We start from the raw sequence: 26983 nt of genomic DNA, 5'->3' as shown, positions 1-26983 counted from the left end.
ACCTTGAAAAGGGACGTCTGCGCAGTTGAACCCGCAAGACTCCTTAACGGACGTCTGCGCGGTTGAACCCGCAAGACTTAACTAAGGGACGTCTGTGCAGAAACCAACTGGATCAGCATGACCCACCACGCTCAGAGACGTGACGTCCTTACGCGCAGTACGCAAGCTGTCCCCGCAGGAAACGCCTCCCAATGGTTTCCAAGTACTCCGCCTGTTCCCGCAGTTACGGATACCAGCCATCAGGGAAGGCTACCCGCGCAGCATGACTACACGCACAAGGCTTAACTCTCATAATAATTCAGTAGTCACCTGAAGAAGGAATGAGCAAGCCGGGAACAGTCCCGCACAAAGGCGGGAGGGGGAATACTCCTGCCCAAATGAGCCAGTCCGTACGATACTGAAAGATCTTTTGTACTGTACCTGACGAGGTATGGGCAAAAGATCTGACCAAAGATACGACAGCTCATTGACAACAGTATGGCGAGCAGCATGCTCTTGTACTGTATGTCACTATTAGGCGCTACCTACTCACCAACTCCTGTCATACCACGTGCATAGCCTGTAGTTGGTGGAAAAGGAATAGTACACAGCAGGCCTGGTCACTGTCAGCCGCTGCCTACCCACCAACTACCAGCATGGCACGTGCGTAGGCCACAGTTGGTAGAACAGGAATACTATTCAGCCGGCTATACCTTCTTGGAAACCTACCTTCGGCTATAAATACCCCAAATGGTATGATCATCTCATCTTATCATATACTATCTTGTATCTTATATCATATACCTGATAACTGCTCTAGCAATCTCTTAATATACACTTATATTCAAGAGCAATCTAGTCTGATTCTCACGCCGGAGGGTGGTCACAAGGAGGTACCCCCCCTTCTCAGTGACGAGCTCACGGTGTCTGTTTTGCAGGTTATCAGAAGAACCATCTTTGCCGGATCTAACCCCTCGTGGGAAACATCTATCTAACCCCCAGGTTACCCGTAATCTGCCCGGGGTCGATTAGTGTTTCTTCAGGTACTCATATTTGATGAAATATAAGTGTTGGAGTTGAAACTAGTTGTTTGAAGACCTTATTTTATCATACCTAATCATTAATCAATTTTTATTATTTATTTAAAAAGAATACAGAAAATTGGTTCTAGGATATTTTACATTATATTAGGATACTTGAGAGGTGTAGCCTACTTGTTTAATTAACAATAACCTAAATATTAGGGTCGGCTTAACGTGTTCGGGGATCTAAAATTAACTAAAATATTGAGACATTTTTTATGTGTACAGCCATAGAGAGTATCGAATAATTTATGAAATTTGGATGATATGCCATGATAATAGGTGCGTGGCATTCCTCCTAAAATTATGGTCCATCAAGTTATTAATTTAAAAAAAAAATTTACAAAAACCCATTATATAAATCTTATTTTAGATTAAGACTCTATAAAATTAAAAGCCTAAAGCCTTGGCCTTATTTGGATTACCCACAAGATGACCTTGCTAAATATTATGTGCCAACTCGTCAGATAGTTTAACAAGTTTATACAAATTTGTTAAACATATCATTTTCAGATTATATGGCTTTAAATGTGCTAAAGATTGATGTTTTTTTAACGAACAAAGATAAGTCGTGTACAGAATGAATAACTGATAACTGAAAATTTAAACATGTAAACTTGACACAGTTTATACGGATACCGTATACATATTATTCATAACTTTTTTAAATTAAAAAAAGAAGCTTGAAACACAATCTTTAATAATTTATTAGTCCAACGTCAAATATCAACAGATGTACTTTACTAATTTTCAAAGTAGCTTTTTATCTCGGAATTATTAGTGTAAATCAACATACCGATGATAATTTGTGGATTTTATATTTTTCAAATACCGTAACTGTCCCAACAAATATTCAACAACTGCTTTCTTTTCAAAAACCTAAGTTGCATAATTGGGGAAAGATTTAATTGTGAAGATAAGACTAAGTAGATATTTCAATATGACATCATAATATATGTTAGACATATATAAATTTACGAATGATTTATAATACACTATATTTGTAATTACCAAATAACCCGGGAGGGGGGGGGGGGGGGAATAAAAAACCAAGTAATAAGGGTCAAGTAATTTTATAAATGAGAACAAAAATTTGAAAGATTTATGTCACATAACACCCTACACAAAACAATAATTAAAATGTTTCTCGCATCATCCCGTGCAAAAAAAAAACACAAAACATCATTGTGTCTTTTATTTATTTTCGTCATTTACTGTGTCTTTTTTTTCTTAATATTGTGCTATATTACTCAATATTGTCTTATATTTTGTTCGGTATTGTGTTTTATATTGCAATCTATTGTGTCTTTTGTTTATTTATCATTGTTATTTTTGTTTATTTTCGTCACTGTGTCTTTTTCCTCAACATTGTGTTTTTTTGTTTTTTTAAACGAGAACGAAAACAGGGGGCTACTTATTTTACTTTTCTAATTTTTTATTTATGTTTTGAATTATAATTTATTTATTATTTTTCTTGAATTTTTTAAGAGCCTTTTAGGCCATAAATCCTTATCATACTTCTCATTTTTGTCTCTTTTTGTATTTTAACATTTTCTTAATAATAGATACACCATATCACATTATTTTACAATAGGGGAAATGAGAAGGATTTTGGTCTAGAAAAAATAATAAAAAAATTTATTAATAAATCATAACTTATAAATATAAATAAAAAACATAACAAAAAGGTAAAAAGAAAAACTAAAATGGTTCCCCGTTATCCTCGTAAAAAAACACAATGTTTATCGTTATGTTTTATGTTTACTTTTCTAATTGATTGTGAACTTTTTTCTTAACATTATGTCTGTTTTTTTGTGACATTGTGTTATCTTAACACTTTGTTATTTTTCCTCAAAATTGTGTTATATTTTGTAATATATTGTGTCTTTTTTATTTATTATATGTTTTTTAGTTTATTTTCCTCATTGTCTTTTTTTTTTCTCTTTTTTTAACAAGAATGTGGAAACAATTTAGTTTTTTTTGTTTTTATATTTTAAGTTTTGATTTTTTAATTATTTTTCTTGAATTTCTTAAGAGGTTATTTTAAAATACAAATTCTTCTCACACTACTAATTTTTTTCCTTTTTATGTTTTAACAATTTCAATTCACATTAGTTATAGTTATTCTGAACACTATACATATAAAATTCTTAGAAATTTATAAAATGCTCACCGATCGAGTGTTTTGTATGCACTATACAATCTCACCTGAAAACAATTTCATTAAATTCACCCAACTCTTATTAGCTGTTCTATATTGTGACATATTTATTTTTAATTGTTAAAATGTTTAAAAATTAACAACTTAGATTTAATATTGAACTAGTTTTTAGGACCCCGCGCTTTGCGGCGGGATCATTAAACCGAACATAAAAACATAACTAAAAACGTTAAACAATAAACTCGCCGCAAGTTGACGCGGAGTCAGTCTGTATCAAGTTACGACATTGAAACTAAACAAAAGAAATAAACTTGCCAATGCCAAATACCACAAATTATCGTATGTAGAAACAAAAAAAACGGTACATTACAGCTGCAGACCCATAAAAATTTGGTTAATATTAGTGTTACCAACACAAATTCGTAAACATATATTAGTGAGCCAACAATAAATATTATAAATGTGAGGTATCAAACATTGAAACCCGGATATAAAACCGTGCGACGATGAGATATTTTAAATCATGAAAAAAGTTTCGGTCATTGTAAATACGAACTTTATAAAATAAGAAAATCGTTTAGCCGGCAAGTTAAACATGTAAAGCCGACACTTGCCAAAGTTTTGTGTTTAAAAATATAATTTGTTAAATATTTTATTTTTATTTATGAAATTATGATAGTGGTTAGTAGTTATAATAATTAATAAAATATTAAAATAATGAATAGTAAAATGAATAGTAATATTGGGAGCGAAGTTAAATCTCCTTTTTAATATATATATTAATTTGTGTTAGAAATAAATAATCAATAAACAGTAACCTACACTCATACATGTTTCATGGGAAATGATTGACTTTAGTTAAACATTAAGAAAATTTGGTAAATATTTTTTAATTCTCATCATTTGTAAATACATTAAAAAGATTGAAACTTATAAAACAAGAGAAATGATAGATTTTAGTGAAACATTTGGAAAATTTGGTTATATTGAGATGAAAATTTTCCTTCAAATTTTTGTTAAGTTTGATAAATATTTTTATGAAATACTTATAGCAAGGAAATATAAATAAAATACGTATTTATACAAATAAACAATTAAGTAGCTAGATAAGAATTTGATTCATAGAACTTAAATTGATGAAAATGGTTTCTAATATCTTATTTGTAACTTACTAAAGAGGAAAACACAATAAATTCATAAATTATGGAAATTTATGCATTTAAAATGAATTATAAAAAACAATTTATATAAACAAATAAGAATTTGATTCATAGAACTTAAATTAATGAAAATGGTTTCTAATATCTTATTTGTAACTTCCTTCCGGAAAACGCAATAAATTCATAAATTATAGAAATTTATGCATTTAAAATGAATTATAAAAAAACAATATATATAAACAAATAAGAATTTGAATCATTGAACTTAAATCGATAAAATAACTTTTATTATATACAGAAATAGATTTAATAGAATTATTTATACACAAGAGGAAGGAACTATTTATACAAAAATGATGGAAAATATAACATTTAATAGAATTATTATATACAGAAATAGATATAAAAAAATGATACATTTCAACTTAATAAAAGGCATTTTGATTTTAAAACCATATTTTATATAAACTGTAGAGGCCAACTCGGTTTGACTCATGTTAACCCAACCATTGTCGGGCTACACTTGGCCACTTGAACATCGACGTACGCTCCACTGAGTGTAATCGGAGACAAAAAACCAAGAATTCCATCATATTTTTGTAATCTTTATTTTGAATATATATTAAAGGTTGTGGGTTCTACATCACCTATAACTTGAATTATTCACTTCTTTTGCCACCCTTTCCCTTTCTTTCTTCTTATGGATCAACTAAACAAACCTAATAGTTTTAAGTGTTCCTGTGATTTAATACTATAATTTTATGTGTGTTTTTTTGTTTTATTAATAGTGCATGTGATTTTGTAACAATGAATATGATGCAATTGCGTGATTATCATACAGATTGTGCAATTATATAATAGTTGATTGTAGATATAAAGCGTATTTTTATCTCAATACGAAGATCAATATTTTTTATATTTATACTAGTTTTTGTTTCCCGTATTACGGGGTTGTATAAATAATATTTTCGTTTCTAGTACTGTGAACTTATTTTTTTGGATTTTAATTTATTTATTGTAAAAAGTTAATAATATACTTAAACCTATTTTGATTGATTTATTTTGGGTTATGTTCATTTTTAATGAAACGTTGAATGAATTATCTACTTAATTTTTATATTTATTCGTTTAATTTCATTTGTTATAATTTGCATATTATTTTGTGAAACTTTTCATTTAAGTTAAACTTAAAAGAAAAAAGAATCTTGGGTGTTTGGGTGAGTTTCTAAAACTTACTTATTTGTTATTTGTTTGTTGAAAAGAAAAAACTGTTTGGCAAAACCTCTCCATAATCTTCAAATTGGATATTTTCAAAAGTTGTTTTTGTTTTTAAAAAGAAAATTAGCAATTTTAAAAGCTCACCCAAACACCCCTAAATCCATATTGAGAAATTAAATTAGAATTTAATTACGGGGTTTGTTTTACATTTTACGTTTCAAATATTTATATATTTTTTGTATTTTAATTTTATTTATTGTAAGGAAATTAATAATATACTTAGGGTTTGATGATGAAAAGGTTTCATAAATAAATGAGATGTTATAACACGTTTAAAATCTATCTAGGTTTGATGATACCCGTGACCCGCTTATTTTTTTACTATAAAACTGTTTCATAATTATAAATAATATTTTTTAAAAAAAACCATATATTTATTTTTATATCCCTATTTTATAGGATTTTTATATCAAAAAATATTTGGTGAGATTAATTTTTAATATAATGAGATGTTAACCCGTTTAATGGCTATCTGGGTTTGGTGAGACCCATAGCCGTGAATTCAGGTCAAATGCATGAGAAACCACTATTTACAAAGAAAGCAATTTGGTGACATAAGAGAAAATATGGAGGTTTCGTTTATATATATTTAAGATTACTATAGTTGTGATGGATGTCTTGTTAGTCCTTATCTACTTATCATATCATACTCTTCTAATAAAGTAAAATAGTTGTCACATGTGTCAGTTTATGGTTTATAATGAAAGGTGTTTTCCTGTTTAAACCATTGAGACCCACAATAGAAAAACGTGGATCCTTTTTATCCATACCCACTTTTCATTCTAACTCTTTTAACCCATCAACTAAATCAAAACTCCAATCCTATTTCCATTCTATTCGACGACAGTCTGGCACTAGCGACAACATCCAAACCCTAATTTTGACGATGAAAACCGTCTTGTAGCCAGTCTATCTCGAGTGTGCAATCCTTGGAGTTTCTCAACAATCTAATCCATTGTTCATTAAGGTTTAACATTGTAATTTTGTGTATCGATCTTTAAGGTATCATATCGATTACCTCTGTTCAAAAATCGCATATCTCGCATCTACCTCCAATTAGTTTTTTTTTTAAATTTACAATGTATGTTTTATTTATAGTTGTTATTATTGGAATTCAATTTTGGATTCGATTTTAAATTTTCCATGGAAAACCTTTAATTTGTTATGCTATGTCAATTGAGATATTCAAAGATATTTTTTTATGCTTAATTTACTTTGCAATTTGGTATGCTTGCTTCTTGATAATCACATTTTGTTTTGTTGCGATTTTGAGAAGAATGAAATTAAGCCAATGTTAATTTGATACCATGGTACCATTCACACACACGCATTTGATAAGAAATATTTCATTATAATTTACTGAGTTCAAACTAATGTTAAATTTCCATCTTAATCATGTTGTTTACCTTTCAAATAAATAATATTTAAAGACTATATGCATTTTGTTGTTCTTTGGAACCTTTTAAGCTCAGACATATTCACCAAAGCATTTTTAGTAATGCTTATGGCATAATGGCATGTGTATATGCGAAATAATTGAATTGTTTAGAATGGGTTTTCTTGAGGCGCAGTGTTGTAATTCTTGGGCCTGGTTTTATGGTTTGAGCTTATTTTATACTTAGTTCTAGCTTGATGGGCTTGGGTTTTGGGTGCATATGTAAACCGAGAACACTTTTGTGTTCTCGGTGGGCTTTTTGGTGTTTGGGCCGGTTTATTGTTTACTTTACATATATATAGTCTTGATCATGTATAAGGTAGTTGTTGTTCATTCCTAGTTTTACGATAAGGTATTGTAAGTGCTTAAGCACCCGACGTATTCAATAACATACGTGTGTTTTGAAGCAATTCTGATTTACTTTACTGTTCTTATTCGTGTTCTTGAATCACCGAGTGTTGGTATTCCGCACCAATACTCGTTTGGTTGATATCATATTGTAGTGATCCAGATTCGGGACTTACAATTGGTATCAGAGCCTTGGACGAATTCAGGCTCGTTATTGTGATATCAACGGATTCAAGATATTAACGTTTGGTAGTCTGGGTGAGTTTCCGGCGAGAAGATCATCGGAGAAGAAGAAAGGGTGGTTTTGGTCAAAGATTATATTATTTGTGGAAATAATTTAAATCCCACTGATTTAGGAATTTAGTTACTTCCAAAATTAACTGTAACATCCCGAAATTTTCAAAATGATATTAATTATATTACTTATAATAGAGGGAAAGTTTCCTCGGGTTATCGGGAAATAAATAAATAGAGTAGGAGTTGGTATGGGTCGGGTTGGCGTTGGGTAGTGGATATGGGTTTTGGACTTAGATTAATGGAGATGGGTTAAATGAGAATGGGCCTTAGGTCCATGGGATTTAAGGGATATAAATATCCCCTAAAACCCCATACCATCATTCTTTCCATCTATTTTCTAACACACTCCAAAACAAACACACACCACACAACTTCGCCGCCGACCGAGGGAAGAACCAGGCAGATCCGAGAGAGAGAGAGAGAGCGATTAGTTGTGATAACAAGTAAACGAGATCCAAACAAGCTCAAAAAGGTATGATTCTTGATCTTTGAAGTTTAAAGATCCGAGCTTTATAACGTATATACGACCGGAAACGGTTGGGGAACGTAGGGGGTGATGTCGAACCATAGCAAGGGTGTTAAAATCGCTCGAAATGCTGGTCAGAAACTAAAACAGCGGCTGATCTGGGCAACTTCGCCTGCATCTGGGCAACTTCGCCTTCAAAGCGATAACTTCGCCTGAGGCCAAGTTCGCCTAACCGATAACTTCACCTGAGGCCAAGTTCGCCTAACTGGTAACTTCGCCTAAAGCTAAGTTCGCCTGATGACAACTTCGCCTAAAGCTAAGTTCGCCTGATGACAACTTCGCCTTAAGCTAAGTTCGCCTGATGACAACTTCGCCTAAAGCTAAGTTCGCCTAAGGTTTAACTTCGCCTAAAGTCAAGTTCAATTAGAAAATAAATTAAAAATCTAATGAAAAATGTGTTAAGACAGTTAATGGAAATAAAATTTTTCCAAGCTGACCTGGCAGCTCGACCCCAGCCAGGGGCTCTGCCCCTTGGACCCTACTAGGGGCTGCCGCCCCTAGACCCCGCTGCCAGGGGCGCTGCCCCCGGACCCCCGTTCGTTGTGGGTAGTAGTTAAGACTGGAAAGATGATATGAGTAGTGATAGTTGTTTGATACGTGTACTTGTTATACAGTCTGCCGTGCACAACTGAAGAAAGGGATTACGATCAACGGTGAACGTAACCGTGTTCAGGTGAGTTTCTAGCCCCATTCCTTGTTATGTTTTCGGGGCTGTGTGCATACTCGATGTGTTGTTAATACATTTATCCTAAGTGATAAGTGTATGTCATACGTGATATATGTGATAGGTATGAATGATTGCTTGTCGGTACGCGAACGATCTTCGGATATTGCGCGTACTGTCAGGTTATAAATGAAGGTACGAATATTATATATGGAAGATGTACGAATATTTCAAAGAATACTTGCCGGGGCGTGAACGATCTTCGGATATTGCACGTATCGACAAGGGGTATGGTTGTTAAATGAATGATGTAAAGAACGCCTAGAGTGTTCTTATGTTTTAATATAATTATTGTATATGTGAAGTATGTGTATATAGGTACACGAATGGCATGTGAGTTCTACGTTCGACATAGTAAGTTAGGATGGCAAATCCCTCTAACTCCTGTTGGATATAGACTTGGTAGGTGATGGCGTAGTTAAGGACTGCGAGCCTTATACGTGATGTAGATAATAGATGTAAGCATAGGAAAGGACTGTGAACCTTATACGTGCTGATTTTGTAGCATAGGGGAGGACTGCGAACCTCGTGCGTGCTATGAATTAGGTTGCAACATAGGGAAGGACTGTGAACCTTGTACGTGTTGTGGATGTATTATGGTATAGGGAAGGACCGCGAACCTTGTACGTGCTGATTTTGTAGCATAGGGGAGGACTGCGAACCTCGTACGTGCTATGAATTAGGTTGCAACATAGGGAAGGACTGTGAACCTTGTACGTTTTGTGGATGTATTATGGTATAGGGAAGGACCGCGAACCTTGTACGTACCATAAATGGTGAACATAGGTAGGGACTGCGAACCTTGTACGTGTTCACAACCTTGAGTACGGGTATAGACGGCGGACTATGAACGTACTCTCGGCAGACTGAGGTTAGTGATTGTAGATATGTATGTATGTATGGTAGCAAGTATGTACGTAGAACAGAAGGGTAACTAATGATGTATGGATATGTATCTACGGATAAGTATGTATGTGTATGTATTGTATGGCGTTCAATTAACTAGAACTCACTCAGCGTAGCTGACTTTTAGTATGCACGCAGGTGGGCTGATTACAGAGCTAGCATAAGGATGACGCATGGCATGGATTGAACGGCTGGCATCTGATGAAAGAAGAAAAGATGTTTTAAATATGAAGTTTTGTGTTATGATATCAAAGAAAAGATTTAATGTTTTGTAACAAATGATTGATGTTTTACATTCCGCGAAAAGTTTTAATAAACTCTGATTTGAAGAACTGTGTTTATGAGTAAATCTGACGCTAAAGTCGGGCCACCGGGTTCGGGGCCTTACATTAACTGGTCAAACGTGATCTCGGGTGTTCTCGGCTGTATTTCAGAGATTTCGGCCATAGTCAACAGCTCTCGGAGTTCTCGGTCATCTGGGGTTTTCGGTCCACCATTGTTTTCAGTCAATAAACATAGCAACTGCCAAAATTTAAGAGTTTTCGGGCCAAATTAAGTGATCTCGGCCAACCTTTGATAGTTCTCGGCCAAATATACTAGTTCTCGGCCAACTTTACTAGTTCTCGGCCAAGACTATTAGTTTTCGGTCAACTAGAGTTTTTGGTCAACGCGTGTTCTCGGTCAAGATCAATTGTTCTCAGTCAAAGCCGTTCTCGGTCAAGAAGTATTGAAGCAAAAAAAAGGAGTATTTTGGCGGGAAAATTTTTCTTGAACGAAATTTTTCCAGAATACTCCTTATTAGTAAAAATCCATCCTTGAAATTTTTGGTGAAAACAAATTTTTTTCGGGTGATTTTCGGCGAATTTTTGGCGGGAAACTCGGAAAAATTTGTGTTGAACGAAATTTTTCGTAGACACTTCTCTTGATTGGGACATTCTTCTTGAGAATTTTGGCGGGAAAATGAGTTCGCTTGAGATAAGGTTTCAACCATGTTCTTTAAATTGTGGTGAGAAAGTTGAAATGTATAAGATTCATAACGGCAGTCTAAGCAGAGATATGGAAAGAATAAAATCAGAGAGTTTTAAACTCAAGAAAAATGAAAAAGGTTTTCTAGACAAAATAGACTCTCTGAATAAGGATATTAAAAAACTTAAGTCTGATTTTAGCATTAAGAGTTGTCACCATCTTGATGCTAAACAAGAAATCGCTGAGTTAAATGCTAAACTGGAAGCTTCCAAGTTAGAAATATTAAATCTAACTAAAAAGTTTGAAAAGGCTGAATTTAATTTTAAAAAATTCGATGGCTCCAGTAAAGTTGTTAACTCAATGATTGAAAATCAATTGTGGTAGAAAGAAAATGAAGGTGAAGGGATAGGATACAGTCAAGTTCCTCCACCTTACAACCACAATTATGTCCCTACCCCTGTTACCAAAAAACAGGAGGAAAAGGTAAAAGACATGAAGTATGGTAAACAGGTTCAATCTGAAACTGTTGGATCAGGATCCCTAGAGGAAATCAAGCCTGCTTTTAAATGTGTGAACAATTTTGATGATTCTACTTCATGTGCAGATATAGTAAATGATGTAGCTTCTGATAGTAAGGGGTTCAGGCTAGTAAAAATGAATCTCATTCTAACGTGCCATCAAATTCAGATGACACCACAACTCAAAATTGTACTAACAGTAATACACAGAGTTGTGGCGACAAAGGGAAGGCACGTAAGAAATCAGCACAACAAGGACATTCTCGTCCTCATAGATCCTCCAGATATCAATGTGTTGATAAATCAGTGGGTGATTTTTATATCAAGAGGCAAACATGTTACCACTGCGGCACGCCAGGACATATAGCCAGAAATTATGTTCATCGTCTATATGTTCCCTATTACAAGCAAAATCAGAAGGATGTGCCAAGGGGCAAGAAGAATGGAAAAACCTTTCCTAAGAAGGAATTCCAACATGAGGCTAGTGCTTACGTGGACATTAGAAGAAGGATGAAAGCGTGTTTCGTCTGCGGGAACGACGGGTATTTGGCAAAGGAGTGTCACTACCGTGTTGTTAATAGACAAGCCCCTCAGGTGAAAGGTAACAAGTTTCAACCGAATCCAGTGGTTAAACAAAATGCTTATTTTAGAAAACCACGTGTATCTGTACAACGGGTCACAGATATTCAAGGATTCAAAGTTAATATGACAGGTTTACACTCAAATGATTTAGAAACCGTTAAAAAAAAAATAAATTTTCAGAAGTCAAAGAGTGTTGAGAGTTCTAAGAATTCGAATTCGAATTGCTCCACTCCAAAGTCTGTTTTATCAAATTTCACTAAACCAAGACAGTTTTGGAAACTTAAAACTCAGCAAACAGAATCTGTATTAACAAATGATTCTGTTAAAGATGGGAAATATATAAGTTGGCAACAGGTCACATATGTTGATGCTCAAGGGAACCCCAAGACATTTAAGACTATGCGTGTAGGAACAACCAAAAATTCATTGTTTATTAAATGGGTTGTTCCAGGCACATGATAGGGCAAATATCCATTGTTTTTAAATCTTTAAACCATGAAATGGATTATTTGTTGACCTGGACGGGATTTTAGGGTGATAGAACGTTTTTAATCTTCTCTCTAAGTGTGTTGGAACAAATCAGGGAATACATTACATATTAAAATGTTTGTTCCAGACATTCAACTCGCAAAGATGCAGAATCTCAAAACAAGCTTATTCCTAGGGGGAGATTCTCACAAATGGAAAGATGATATCTTGAAGATAAAAGGTAACCGTATCACTTTGGTATGAAAGATTGATTAGTCAAAAAGATTTTAAAATTTTAAATTTTTATAAAAAAGATATATACAAAAATATGTTCCTGTACAGTTTTTCAAGTATAGTGTATTTTGTTTCTTAAAAATGAGAAAATGACTTGAACGTACATGAGAAATGATAGTACATCAGTTGGCTGACTATCACACTTCTTGAAAGTTTTTATTAAATACTACGTTTTGATGATTGAGTCTTTTTGAAGATAAATTTGTACATATTTGTTTAATTTGCACAAATTTAGGGGGAGAAATTTAAAAATTCTAAAAGAGTGTGTGTGTGCGTTTAATAATAAAAAATTCCATGTCTTTAAAACTTCACTCTCGCTTAAAATTATGTCGGTTGCTCAAGTTTGAAGAACATATACTTGTATATGTTTGGTCCTGTGATCTACATGTAGATTCACAGGATAACCATTTATCTAAAAACTGAAAGCATCTGGGGCGTTTGTGATGTGTTTCTGTGTTTTGAATTCTTTCACTTAAAATTATGTCGGTAATTCCAAGTTGGAGGGACACGTATTCTCATATGTGTTTTGGTCTTGTTAACCACTAGTGGTCATACAGGATAGCCATTTACCTGAAAAAGTGACCGGGGTGACTGAGTTCTTAACATGTTTGTCTTCTGTAATTTTATGGGAAGTGATATCTTTATTCAGTTAACAGCTTTTTAGAAGCTTCAAAATATTTTCAAATGAAAATTGATCCAACCTTTGGAAAGTGATAGATAAATTGTTTATGTGTGCCTAACGGGTGAAGTTATTAAGCTTAAAGGGCTCTAGAACAGTCATTGATGTGTATGGTAGCTTTCCATGATGCGTAAAAGTTAAAGTGATATAAACTAAAATTGCTAAACTTAATGTGGAGAGTCATTTTGAAAACATGTGCATGTCTTCAGATACATCTCTCCGAATGATAGGCATAAAAGCAACTACCCAGTCATACACGAGCCCGTTAGTGTCTTGATCACCAAAAATATCGTGCTATTATGTTTATTATTATAAAAAAAAAGGATGAAAAAAAGGAAAAGATGAAAAAAAGGGAAAAGATGAGAAAAAAAAGGGAAGGATGAGAAAAAATAAAAAAACTTGTTATGAGTATGTATATAATATGTGCTGTTAAAAAAAAACTTGCTATTTCAAAAGCTTAAAGGGTCAAACTAGAACTACAGAGATGGGGGCACACAAGTAAGTCCTGTCATGTCTCGAATGAAAGGCTTGTCAGTTTACTGGCACTAAGTCCAACGTTCAACCTTAAAGCTTAAATTTGCTTTTATATAAAATCTTTTGATCAAGCACTAGGGGGTTGGAGTCAAATTGGAGTGATCTGGGGAAAGCCAAATACGCTTTGAGAAGATATAGGAGGCATCATAGGTCCATGAGTGATGTCCATCTAAGCTTTATGCCGAACTGAACCTTAATCATATCACTGATGCAATGAAAATCATGTTAAGTTCGTTATACCTGCTATCAACCTGTTTCTTTATGTCATAATAACGCTGAACATGAATCTTTGTGAAAGTGCCTTAAACAATATGATTCCATGTTCGGATCTTTTCATAAAGGCGACATTTTTATCAAAAACTGAAATTTGATCCCTATTTTATGCTAAATTACAAGAAGATCGGGTGATTAGATTTATTTTATTCGTTTTTTTTGGTTTTATTTTATTTCATTTATTTTATTTTTACTTCTTGATTACTCTTGTCGAAACAAATGTGTTGAGAAATCGTTTTAAAATTTACATTCAGCTAATGAAATCTGATATCGGTTATTGTGTTATAGTTGGTTTAGCTGGTATGATCTCATTTCAAGTCTTTTCAAGAAAACCATAAAAATTAGAAAAATAAGAAAATTACAAAAATATGTCTGTCTAATTTTGTCATATTTAATTGTTTTTAAAATATTTTGGTTGATCTTTCTATCAAAGTTGATTGTTCTTTCAAGACTGATTTCTTGCAACGGAAGCATATGAAGTATCTGAGACTCAAATTGGATGATGCTATCATGTTCAAGGGGAGATGGTAGAGTATTGGATGCAGGTGCTGAAGTTGATGATCACAAAAGTTGCTGGTTATGTTCTAGTAAAGATTCTGAAGTTCTTGAAAGCATCAATCTAAGGGCAAGATTGTTGGGTCATAAACTGGTTAGACTGACGCACATCAAAAGGCCACGACATGATTAAGACTAAAGTGATGCAAACGAAGATGATTTGAAGAGTTACATTAGTGCAATACCGAAATCCCTATGGATTTCGGTGAGGCTAGTTTGAAGTAAAATAAACAAGAACGAAGCTACAAACCAAGGGGGAGATTTTTGGCTCCATATTTGGTGGTTTGTACTTAGTTATACGTTTATTGGGCTGGGCTACGGGTTAGCTATGTAAACCGAGAACTCTAAAAAGTTCTCGGTGGGCTTTTGGTTCATATGGGCATAGTGTTTTGGTTTCCCTATAAATAGATCTTATTGTATATGGTTTAGGTGTTGTTCACATTACGAGAGTTGGTGAGCAGAAACTAGAGAGGGGGTTGTTCATTCCTAGTATTATTCATCAAGTATTGTAAGTGCTTAAGCACCCGGCGTATTCAATAATATACGGGTGTTTTGAAGCAATTCCGAGTTACTTTTTACCGTTCTTATTCGTATTCTTGAATCACCGAGTGTTGGTGTTCGGCACCAATACTCGTTTGGTTGATATCATATTGTAGTGATCCAGATTCGGGACTTACAATTGGTATCTGATATCAGTTACCTCCTCCATGAATGTCATTTGCAAGAAGATGGTTACTGATTTCTGGAAGAATGCAAAGATAAATTCTCAAGGGGCAAATGGAGTTATCTCAATCGACTCCAAAATACAGATGAAGTTGGTCGTTGTTACTGAGACCATTATCAGAGAAGTACTTATGTTTGGGGATCAACCCGACGACCCAACAGAGTACTCTATAGCTGAATTTACTAAAGTTATTGCAAGAATGGGGTATGAAGGCAATTATCCACCAGCAATCAAGAAATTGTTTCACCCTTACTGGAGATACCTCTTGCACACATTTTTCACATGTATCTCGGGAAGAAAGGGGGGTTCAGATGAAATCAGTCACACCCAAACGTCTGCCGTTGCTGCTCTGATCATGGGTTGGAATTACAACTATTCCAAGTTCATTTTCAATGAAATGATGAGCAATCTAAGGGCAAAGAAGAAGGAGATGTTCTTGATATATCCGAGGTTCTTACAGATGATTTTTGATTCTCATTACACCGACTTGGTTAAAACTGTTGAGACCTTAGATATGAAGACTGTGGGACCAAATTCCTTTGGGTTGATGAAGCAGTCAAGAAAGGGAGCCAAAGTGGTTTACCAGGGATTGAGACCCCTTGAAAAATTCGGTCATTTTGCTGAGACCGAAGATGAGCCTGTCATAGCTCAGGTTGCTGACGAACACGTGGTACCCGCTCAACCACGTGCTGCTACATTTGAGATCTCCGACGATGAAGAAGATGAAGAAGAGCACCGTCAGCCAAGTACTCTTACAGATGATGAAAAATTAAAAGCCCTCGAAGCTGCTAAAGTCCTTTTTCAGTCAACTGCTCGGAAGCCTCCTCTGACAGTTACTGAAAACACCGAGGAAGACTATGTTGAAGAGCCAACTGCTGATCTCATCCATCGCAAACGAAAAAGGGATGATTCGAGATCGATCGAGTTGGTCAGTGAAGCCGAAACAACCAAATCCACACCAACACCAACACTCGCACCAGCACCAGAACCAACGACCGGCCCTCAACAAAACACCGATCAACTAGAATCACATGCTCCAGAATCACAAACTGAACCAGTTGCATCTACTACTGAGCCAACATTTATGGAGCTGCTGTACAGTGATTTCGGTGATGATTTCGATTTTGAAACAGAGATTCCACATACTGATACTGTAGATATTCCCTCTGGGTCATCCGGTCAAATTGATCAAGGTCAGTCAAGTTCCGGTGTTTCCGAAAAGGTTTCTCAAATTCTTTCTATGCAGGAAAACTATCTTCAGAACAAGGGAAAAGGAGTGGTTCTTGAAAATGCTCCTGTGGATGTTCAGGCGCTACAACGTCGAGCCTTTGAACTCGAGCAGGATTCAGTGATTAAAGATGTCCGTATCTAGGAACTTGAGGCTTGCAACTCGGATAAAGACTCCAAGATTAAAGAGCTGCAGTCTGGCATGGGAGGTTTGACAACTATGTATCTCGATCTCCAACAAAAGCTAGTTCAGAAATTTGGAGACGAGTTCAAATGTAATGTGGATATGACAAATCAAACTCCCACTGCTGATCAAAACAAATATTTTGATGTTCATCCAGATGATAACCCTGGTGTTAGTCGACAAGAAGAATCAGAGTCTCTAAACCAGTACTTGAATGCACCATCTGTTACAAAAGAAAAATCTGACAGAATTAAGAAGAAACTACTTGAAAAAGGAAAGAAGAAGTTGCTGGTAATGAAGAACTCAGATCAGAATGTTGTGTCCTCAGATCACCCAGAGAGATATGTCGTTACTCTTCAAAAGGGGTTCTCTGATAAATACGGTGATCGATCTGGAGTTTTATCCTGGGGTTTCGATCCCGATAAGAATATGTGGTGGGTTAAGAGAAAATCAGGAACAATGGAGTACTATAAAAAGATGAAAGACTTTGGTTCTTGAACTAAAATTGATTTGAGTGACTTAATAAATGCTCCATTTACAAATCCATCAAATGACAAGCGGGGCTCAGATTTTTGGGAATTTTTGAAAAGACAAGTTGATCGAAGCTTCCCAAATATGAAGACTGCCGAGTCATTTTTGATGAAAGCTAAAGGCGTTCAAGATCCAAGGACAGGTAAAACATTGGTGAATGTAATGTGGCCTCCCACAAAGAAAGCTACTTACATTCTAGTACCAGATGCCATTCCCGATGGTACATTGGATAACATGAGAATCTGGTCATATGATCCTTTTACTGCCACAGCTGTTGTCAAACTACAAAAGGGGAAGGGTCAATATCGCTTTGTAGACCCAAAGGATTTGTTGAAATTTCCTGAGAAGGATATCAAGACACTCAGCACGCATTAGATTGTTGCTGATGGTATTTTTGAAACAGCCGCCAAAGAATACACAAGCATGGTGGCATCTATCATAAACAACAAGTTTTGGGCTGGAGGATTGAAGGATGCGGATACTGATTACATGGAGGAATGTAAGTCCCGAATCTGGATCAATACAATATGATATCAACCCGAACACATCAAATATGCGGAATCTAATTAACGTGGTGATTCAAGAACAATGATGAACAGTATGAATATGATAAACACGTATAAATATGGTTTCAATGCATATGATTATTGTAACATCCTACTTTCCGTTATATTAATAAAATAAAGTTCGTTTATTTTATAGCGGGTCGTTATCTGTTTAGTTGAATAGAATACGAGATGGACTTGTGTTGGGTAAATGGATATGGGTTATGGAGGAATGAAGGAAAGACCATGGGCTTAAGCCCATGATCAAAAATATATATACCCTTAATCCTCCATTTAATTCATTTACACATATCCCTTACACCATCCAAAACACACACTTAAGATTCTCTCTCTAGTTTCTCTCTCACTCTAGCCGAAATATAGAAGAAGAAACGGATCCCGACCCAAGGTATGATAGTATTTTGTTGTAGGAGCTTAAATCCGTTAGATATAATCATGAAACGACGAGCCGACACCGTTAAACCGTTTAAGTCACGAGATCTGGGTGGAATCGGGTATAAACCGAACCTATGATGAGCTTAGGGGTCACCCTAGCTCAGATCTGGATCGAACGGGACGAAAAACGGTTTTTCCGACGTGTTCGCGGTTTTCCGGCGGCTTTCCGGCAAAGGCGGCGCCGGAATAGTGGTACGAGGTTAAGGGGAATGTCAGGGAATGTTCTGACATTCCTGACCTAACCCTAGTTCGCTATGGGGACTTAACGAACTGAGGGTGATTCGCTATGGGGACTTAACGAACTGAGGGTGATTCGCTATGGGGACTTATCGAACTGAGGGTGATTCGTTAGTCGATTCGCATAAGGGGGCACAGCGAACTAGCCCTAGTTCTCCTACGATTCGTCTCTGATTCGTTAAGGGAAAAGGGCAACAAATTGCCCTTGATTCGTTATGACCAGTTCGTTATGACCAGTTCGTTAAAGGAGATAACGAATTAGAAAGTCCAATTCGTGTAAGTAACCAGTTCGTTAAAGGTTCCAATTCGTTACAAGAACCAGTTCGTCATGGCAAGTCAGTTCGTTAAGGATAAGTAACGAACTAGAAGTTTAACAGAATGACAGAATGGTCCCTGGACTTAGAAAAGAATGATTTAATTACAAATAAGCCCTTGAACTTTTAAGTAGCATATTATTCAATGATTCAAAATGCTAATGGAAAATGTGTTAAGACAGTTAATGAAAATAAAATTTTTCCTAGCTGACCTGGCAGCTTAACCCCAGCCAGGGGCTCTGCCCCTTGGACACCGCTAGGGGCTGCCGCCCCTAGAACCTCGCTGCCAGGGGCGCTGCCCCCGGACCCCCGTTCGTTGAGGGTAATAATTAAACTAGAAAGACGATATGTGTAGTGATAGTTATTGATACGTAGAGTCGCGCACAGCTAAAGAAGGGGATAACCGTAAACGGTGAATGCAACCGCCTTGAGGTGAGTTTCTAGCCCCACTTCCTTGTTATGTTTTCGGGGCTGTGTGCATACTCGATGTGATAGTGAATACACTTATCTTAAGTGATAAGTGTATGCCTTATATGATTTACTTATGATGATTGCTTGACGGCGCGTGAACGATCTTCGGATATTGCATGAACCGTCAGGTGGTAGTTAAGACATGATTGATAAGTATGATGAGAGATATGATGTATGTATGAATATATGATGTATGCATAATGTATGTATGTTATGATGATGGTACGTGAACGCTCTTCGGAGATTACACGTATTGTCAAGGAAAGCATGTATGAACAGGTATGGTGCAGTTACACGAAACAAAGGGACCAGACCCTTATAATATCTGTGATGTTAGGGACCAGACCCTTATAATATCTATGATGTTAGGGACCAGACCCTTATAATATCTGTGATGTTAGGGACCAGACCCTTATAATATCCGTGATGTTAGGGACCAGACCCTTATAATATCTGTGATGTTAGGGAGCAGACCCTTATAATATCTGTGAGGTTATAGGGCGAAAGGCTCTTTAAAACGTACGATTATGTATGTAAAGAAAGTATGAAGGTAAGGATGAAAGTATATGCCCTTATGTGTGTATGAAAGAAAGTTAAGACGTTAAGTATGAAATGTAAGAAGGTATTGTATGATTATGTGATTAACTAGAACTCACTCAGCGTAGCTGACTTTTAGTATGCACGCAAGTGAGTAGAATGAGGCAGGTAGCTTGAGGAGGACACATGGCAGAGTTGGACGAAGCTGGCATCTGAAGATATTGCTATGATGTTTTATTTTAAAAGACTATGTTTTGTTTTTAAATGACTATGAATGCTCGATAAGACCAGAATTATGGTTATGGAATGTAATGTAATGGTTTGAATGTTTTTAATGTTCCGCGAATGTTTTAATTAACTCTGATATTTAGAACTGCGTTTATGAGTAAATCCAACACGAAAGTAGGGCTACCGGTAACGGGGCCTTACAATTATATTATCAGTCGTTAAATACATAAACCACTTAGCCAAACAATACAATGCTCTCTAGATGTGGTGGCTCTCAAAGTTCTGTTTAACAACTGATCAACAAGCTAGCAACCCTAAACCCTATACACATATTCTCTATATATAGGGAAGCTAACAACCAAGCCCAAGTAGAGCCCAAAGCCCACCGAAATCCATTATGGATTTCGGTTTACATATAACACATACAACCAAAACCAATTAACTAGAACTAAGTACAAACCACCAAATATGGACCCCACAATCTCCCCCTTGGTTTATAGCTTCGTTCTTGTTTATTTCACTTCAGACTAGCCTAACCGAAATCCATAGGGATTTCAGTATCACACCAATGCAATTCTTCAACTCGTCTTAGTTTACATCACTTTAGTCTTGATCATGTCGTGGTCTTTTGATGTGCTTCAGTCTGACCAATTTATGACCCAACAATCTTGCCCTTAGATTGATGCTTTCATGATCTTCAGAATCTTTACTTGAACATGATCAGCAACTTCAGCATCTGCATCCAATAATCTTTCATCTCCCCTTTTTGACAGCATCATCCAATTTGAATCTCAGATACTTCATATGCTTCCGTTGCAAGAAATCAGTCTTGAAAGAACAATCAACTTTGATAGAAAGATCAACCAAAATATTTTGAAAACAATTAAATAAAACAAAATAAGACAAACATATTTTTGTAATTTTTATTTTTTCTGTTTTTTAATTTTCTTGAAAAGACTTGAAATGAGATCATACAAGCTAAAACAACTATAACACAATAACCGATATCAGATTTCATGAGTTGAAAACTTCAAAACAATTTCTTAACACATTTGTTTCGACAAGAGTAATCAGGAAGTAAACAATAAAATAAATGAACTAAAATAAAACCAAAAACAACAAATAAAACAAATTTAATCACCCGGTCTTCTTGTAATTTAGCTAAAAATTGGGATCAAATTTCAGTTTTTGCTAAAAATGCCTTTATGAAAAGATCCGAACATGGAATCATATTGTTTAAGGTACTTTCACAAAGATTCATGTTCAGCGTTATTATGACATCAAGAGACATGTTGATAGCGTGTATCCCATACTTAGCATGATTTTTCATCGTATCAGTGATATGATTAATGTTCAGTTCGGCATAAAGCTTAGATGGACATCACTTATGGACCTGTGATGCCTCTTATCTCTTCTCAAAGCTTATTTGGTTTTCCCCATATCACCTCGATTTGACTTTGACCCACTGGATTTGGTTTAAAAACTTTTAATGACAGAACTTATTTATTTGATTTTTCTTTTCAAATTGGCAAACATATTTGAGGTTGAACGTTGGACTTACAGTTTAATTAACAAGCCTTTCATTTGGGATGTTAAAGGACTTATATTATTACCTCCACCCCTGTAGTTCTGTTATTAACCTTCATGTTTGTGTTTTTCTTAAAAGCTTGTGAACATTTATCAACTTTTGGTTGATTATATATTTAAAGTAATCTTGTTCACATTTGTTCTTTGTCATTCTCAATAAGATACTTCATTTTGGGGACCAAATACCAACGGGCTTGTGTATGACAGGTAATTGCTTTTCTGCCTATCATTCGGAGAGATGTATATGGAGACATGCACATGTCTTCAAAATGACTCTCCACATTAAGTTTAGCAAATTTAGTTTATATCACTTTAACTTTTACGCATCATGGAAAGCTACCATACACATCAATGACTGTTCTAGACCCTTTTAAGCTTAATAACTTCACCCGTTAGGCACACAGAAACAATTTATCTATCACTTTCCAAAGGTTGGATCAATTTCCATTTGAAAATATTTTAAAGCTTCTAAAAAGCTATAAACTGAATAGTAATATCACTTCCCGTAAAATTACAGAAGACAAATATGTTAAGAACTCAGTCACCCCGGTCACTCTTAGCTTTCAGGTAAATGGTTATCCCGTATGACCACAAGTGGTTAATAGGACCAAACACATATGAATATACGTGTCCCTCCAACATGGAACTACCGACATAATTTTAAGTAAAAGAATTCAAAACACAAAAAAAACACATCACAATCGCCCCGGATGCATTCAGTCTTTAGATGAATGGCTATCCTGTGAATCTACAAGTACATCACCGGACCAAACATATACATGTATATGTTCTTCAAACTTGAGCAAACGACATGATTTTAAGCGAAAGTGAATTTTGAAAGACATAGACAAAACTTTTAATTTTTTATTTATTAAACGCACACACACTCTTTTTGAATTTTTTAATTTTCTCCCCCTTAAATTTGTGCAAAAACTTTTATGTACAAATTTAACCTAAAAAATACTCAATCGCCGAAACATAGCATTTTTTAATAAAAGCTTTTATGAAGTGTGATAGTCAGCCAACTTATGTACTATCATTTCTCATGTACGTTCAGGTCATTTTCTCATCTCTGAGAAAAAAAATACACTATACTTGAAAAACTATACGTGAATATATTTTTTGAATTTTTTAAATTTAAAATTTTAAAATCTTTTTGATTAATCAATCTTTCAAACCAAAGTGATACGGTTATCTTCAAGACATCATCTTTCCATTTGTTAGAATCTCCCCTCGGAATAAGCTTGTTTTGAGATTCTGCATCCTTGCGAGTTAAATGTCAGGAACAAATCTTTTAATATGCAATGTATTCCCTAATTTATTCCTACACACTTAGAGAACAGATTAAAAACGTTCTATCACCCTAAAATAATCCCGTCCAGGCAACAAATGATCCATTTTAAGGTTTGAAGATTTGAGAACAATGGATATTTGCCCTGTCATGTGCCTGGAACAACCTATTTAATAAACAATGAATTTGTGGTTGTTCCTACACGTATAACAGGATCAGTTGGACATAGGAACCCAAGTCAAAATGTCTTGGGGTTCCCTTGAGCATCAACAAATGTGACCTCTTGCCAACTCATATCTTTCCCATCTTTAACAGAATCATTTGTTATGACAGATTCTGGTTGTTGAGTTTTAAGTTTCCAAATCTGTCTTGGTTTAGTGAAACTTGATGTGACAAACTTTGGAGTGGAGCAATTCGAATTCGAATTCTTAGAACTCTCAACACTCTTTGACTTCTGAAAATTTAATTTTCTTTTGATGGTTTCTAAATCATTTGAGTGTAAACCTGTCATATTAACTTTGAATCCTTGAGTATCTGTGACCCATTGTACAGATACACGTGGTTTTCTAAAATAAGCATTTTGTTTAACCATGGGATTCGGTTGAAACTTGTTACCTTTCACATGAGGGGCTTGTCTATTAACAACACGGTAGTGACACTCCTTTGCCAAATGCCCGTCGTTCCCGCAGACGAAACACGTTTTCATCCTTCTTCTAATGTCCTCGTAAGCACTAGCCTCATGTTGGAATTCCTTCTTAGGAAAGGTTTTTCCATTCTTCTTGCCCCTTGGCACATCCTTCTGATTTTTCGTGTAATAGGGAACATATAGACGATGAACATAATTTCTGGTTATATGTCCTGGCGTGCCGCAGTGGTAACATGTTTGCCTCTTAATATATAGAAATCACCCACTGATTTATCAACACATTGACATCCGGAGGATCTATGAGGACGAGACTGTCCTTGTTGTGCTGATTTCTTACGTGCCTTCCCTTTGTCGCCACAACTCTGTGTATTATTGTTAGTACAATTTTGAGTTGTGGTATCACTGAGTTTGATGGCACGTTAGAATGAGATTCATTTTCACTAGCCTGAACCCCTTTACTATCAGAAGTTACATCATTTACTCTATCAGAAGCAACATCATTTACTATATCTACACATGAAGTAGAAGCATCAAAATTGTTCACACATTTAAAAACAGGCTTGATTTCCTCTAGGGATCCTGATCCAACAGATTCAGATTGAACCTGTTTACCATACTTCAAATCTTTTATCTTTTCCTCATGTTCTTTGGTAACAGGGGTAGGGACATAATTGTGGTTGTAAGGTGGGGGAACTTGACTGTATCCTCTTCCCTCACCTTCATTCTCTTTCCACCACAATTGATTTTCAATCATTGAGTTGACAACTTTACTGGAGCCATCGAATTTTTTAAAATCTAGTTCAGCCCTTTCAAATTTGTTAATTAGATTCAAGATTTCTAACTTAGAGGCTTCCAGTTTGGCAGTTAATTCAACGATTTCCTGTTTAGCATCACGATGGTGACAGCTCTTTATGCTAAAATCAGATTTAAGTTTCTTAATGTCCTTGTTAAGAGATTCAATTTTGTCTAAAAATCCCTTTTCATTTTTTTTAAATTTAAAATTCTCTGATTTTATTCTTTCCACATCTATAGTAAAGTTATTGAAATGGAGCTGATACATTTCTAATTTTTCACCACAGTTTAAAGAACATGGTTGAAACTTTAACTCGTTAGCCGGACTCTGAGATTCCATTTAGTAACTAAAGAAATTAATCTGATTTTCCCGCTAAAATTTTTAAAAAAAAAATGATCACCAAATATTTCAAGAAAGATGTCCCACTAAAAAGAAGCGTCTAGGAAACATTTCGTTTAAGAAAAATTTTTACGATTTTCCCGCCAAAAAATCACCGAAAATCACCCGAAAAAAATATTTTTGCCAAAATTTTCAAAAATGAATTTTTACTTATAAGGTGTGTTCTGGAAAATTTTCGTTCAAGAAAATTTTTCCCGCCAAAAATGAATTTTTTTTACCCTTTTCTTTGCTTGTCTTTGACCGAGATCAGATATGGCCGAAAACTCAGATGACCGAGAACAGAGAGAGTTGACCGAGAACAACAAAATTTGACCGAAAACAGGAAGACTTGCCCGAGAACTAGGATAAGAACAAATGTTGACCGAGATCCCTTGATTTAGGCCGAAAACTCTTATACTTGACCGAAAACTCGGTACTTTGACCGAAAACAATGATTTTAATCCGAAAATAGGCAAGATTTGGCCGAAAACACAGAAAGCTCTTGATTGATGGCCGAAATATACTGATTTCAGTCTAGATCTGGACTTGATTGAATAATATTGTAACCCACTGAATCCCGTAAATCAAGGGATTCAAATTTTGTTTCCAAGTTGACCAAATCTCCACCAAAAATTGCTGTTTTTCTTCTTCTCCGATCAGAAACTCGCCAGAAAAATCACCAACACCACCAAACCTTAATATCTTGAATCCGTTGATACCACAATAACGAGCCTGAATTCGTCAAAGGCTTTGATACCAATTGTAAGTCCCGAATCTGGATCACTACAATATGATATCAACCCGAACACGTCAAATATGCAGAATCTAATTAACGTGGTTATTCAAGAACAATGATGAACAGTATGAATATGATAAACACGTATAAATATGGTTTCAATTCATACGATTATATTATCAATCGTCAAATACATAAACCACTTAGCCAAACAATACTACGCTCTCTAGATGTGGTGGCTCTCAAAGTTCTGTTTAACAACTGATCAACAAGCTAGCAACCCTAATACCTATACACATATTCTCTATATATAGGGAAGCTAACAACCAAGCCCAAGTAGAGCTCAAAGCCCACCTAAATCCAAAGGATTTCGGTTTACATATAACACATACAACCAAAACCAATTAACTAGAACTAAGTACAAACCACCAAATATGGACCCAACAAGGAAGAGTAAAGATAAAGCTACAAACCAAGGGGGAGATTGTTGGGTCTGGTTTTATGGTTTGAGCTTATTTTATACTTAGTTCTAGCTTGTTGGGCTTGGGTTTTGGGTGCATATGTAAACCGAGAACACTTATGTGTTCTCGGTGGGCTTTTTGGTGTTTTGGCCGGCTTATTGTTTACTTTACCTATATATATTCTTGATCATGTATAAGGTAGTTGTTGTTCATTCCTAGTATTACGATCAGGTATTGTAAGTGCTTAAGCACCCGACGTATTCAATAATATACGTGTGTTTTGAAGCAATTCCGATTTACTTTCTGTTCTTATTCGTGTTCTTGAATCACCGAGAATTGGTATTCCGCACCAATACTCGTTTGGTTGATATCATATTGTAATGATTCAGATTCGGGACTTACAGTAATACAATTTAATAGGACAGAATGGATAGTGTAACGGGTCGCACGGATGGGTTTCGTAATGGGTTAAAATAGATAGTGTTGAAATTGGGTTAATAAGAAGAGTGACTGGAGAAAGCATACAGATCCATATAATACTCATGGGGTTTGAGTAATTTGAAGTTACAAAGACATGAAATGGACAGAATCCTTCACATAAAAACCATAACCACCACACACCATAACCATATTGTGAAAAAGATGACCGTTTTTAAACTTATAGTTGAACTAACAAATCGTGACGATTTTAATGGGACACTCAAATCACTGTTGGATGCAAAACCAAGATGTTAATATTGAGTGTTGTCTTAATTAGAATGATTTCTTATTGTGCATCGTCGCTAGATATTTGCTGTTAATTGTGGTCTTTGTCTATTGCTTTGTGCATGCTCCCCGTAAACGTTTCTTCACGTCTTCGTTAAGCAACTTTG

At 35.3% G+C, this 26983-nt stretch overlaps 1 long non-coding RNA gene across 1 annotated transcript; it reads left to right on the top strand.

Moving 5' to 3' along the window:
* The first annotated feature begins 6160 nt into the window (after positions 1–6160).
* On the top strand, positions 6161–26734 carry LOC143594333 (uncharacterized). Its single transcript, XR_013146320.1, has 3 exons — positions 6161–6745; positions 7128–7203; positions 26516–26734. It is a non-coding gene; the product is annotated as an uncharacterized LOC143594333 (long non-coding RNA).
* Positions 26735–26983: the final 249 nt, after the last annotated feature.

The sequence above is a fragment of the Bidens hawaiensis genome, unplaced genomic scaffold, assembly GCF_021521415.1.
Source record: "Bidens hawaiensis isolate Kalapana, Puna unplaced genomic scaffold, B.hawaiensis_p1.1 tig00043505_1, whole genome shotgun sequence".
Classification (NCBI taxonomy): Eukaryota; Viridiplantae; Streptophyta; class Magnoliopsida; order Asterales; family Asteraceae; genus Bidens; species Bidens hawaiensis.
The sequence above is the reverse complement of the archived record's forward strand: the minus strand, read 5'-3'. Positions and strand labels throughout refer to the sequence as shown.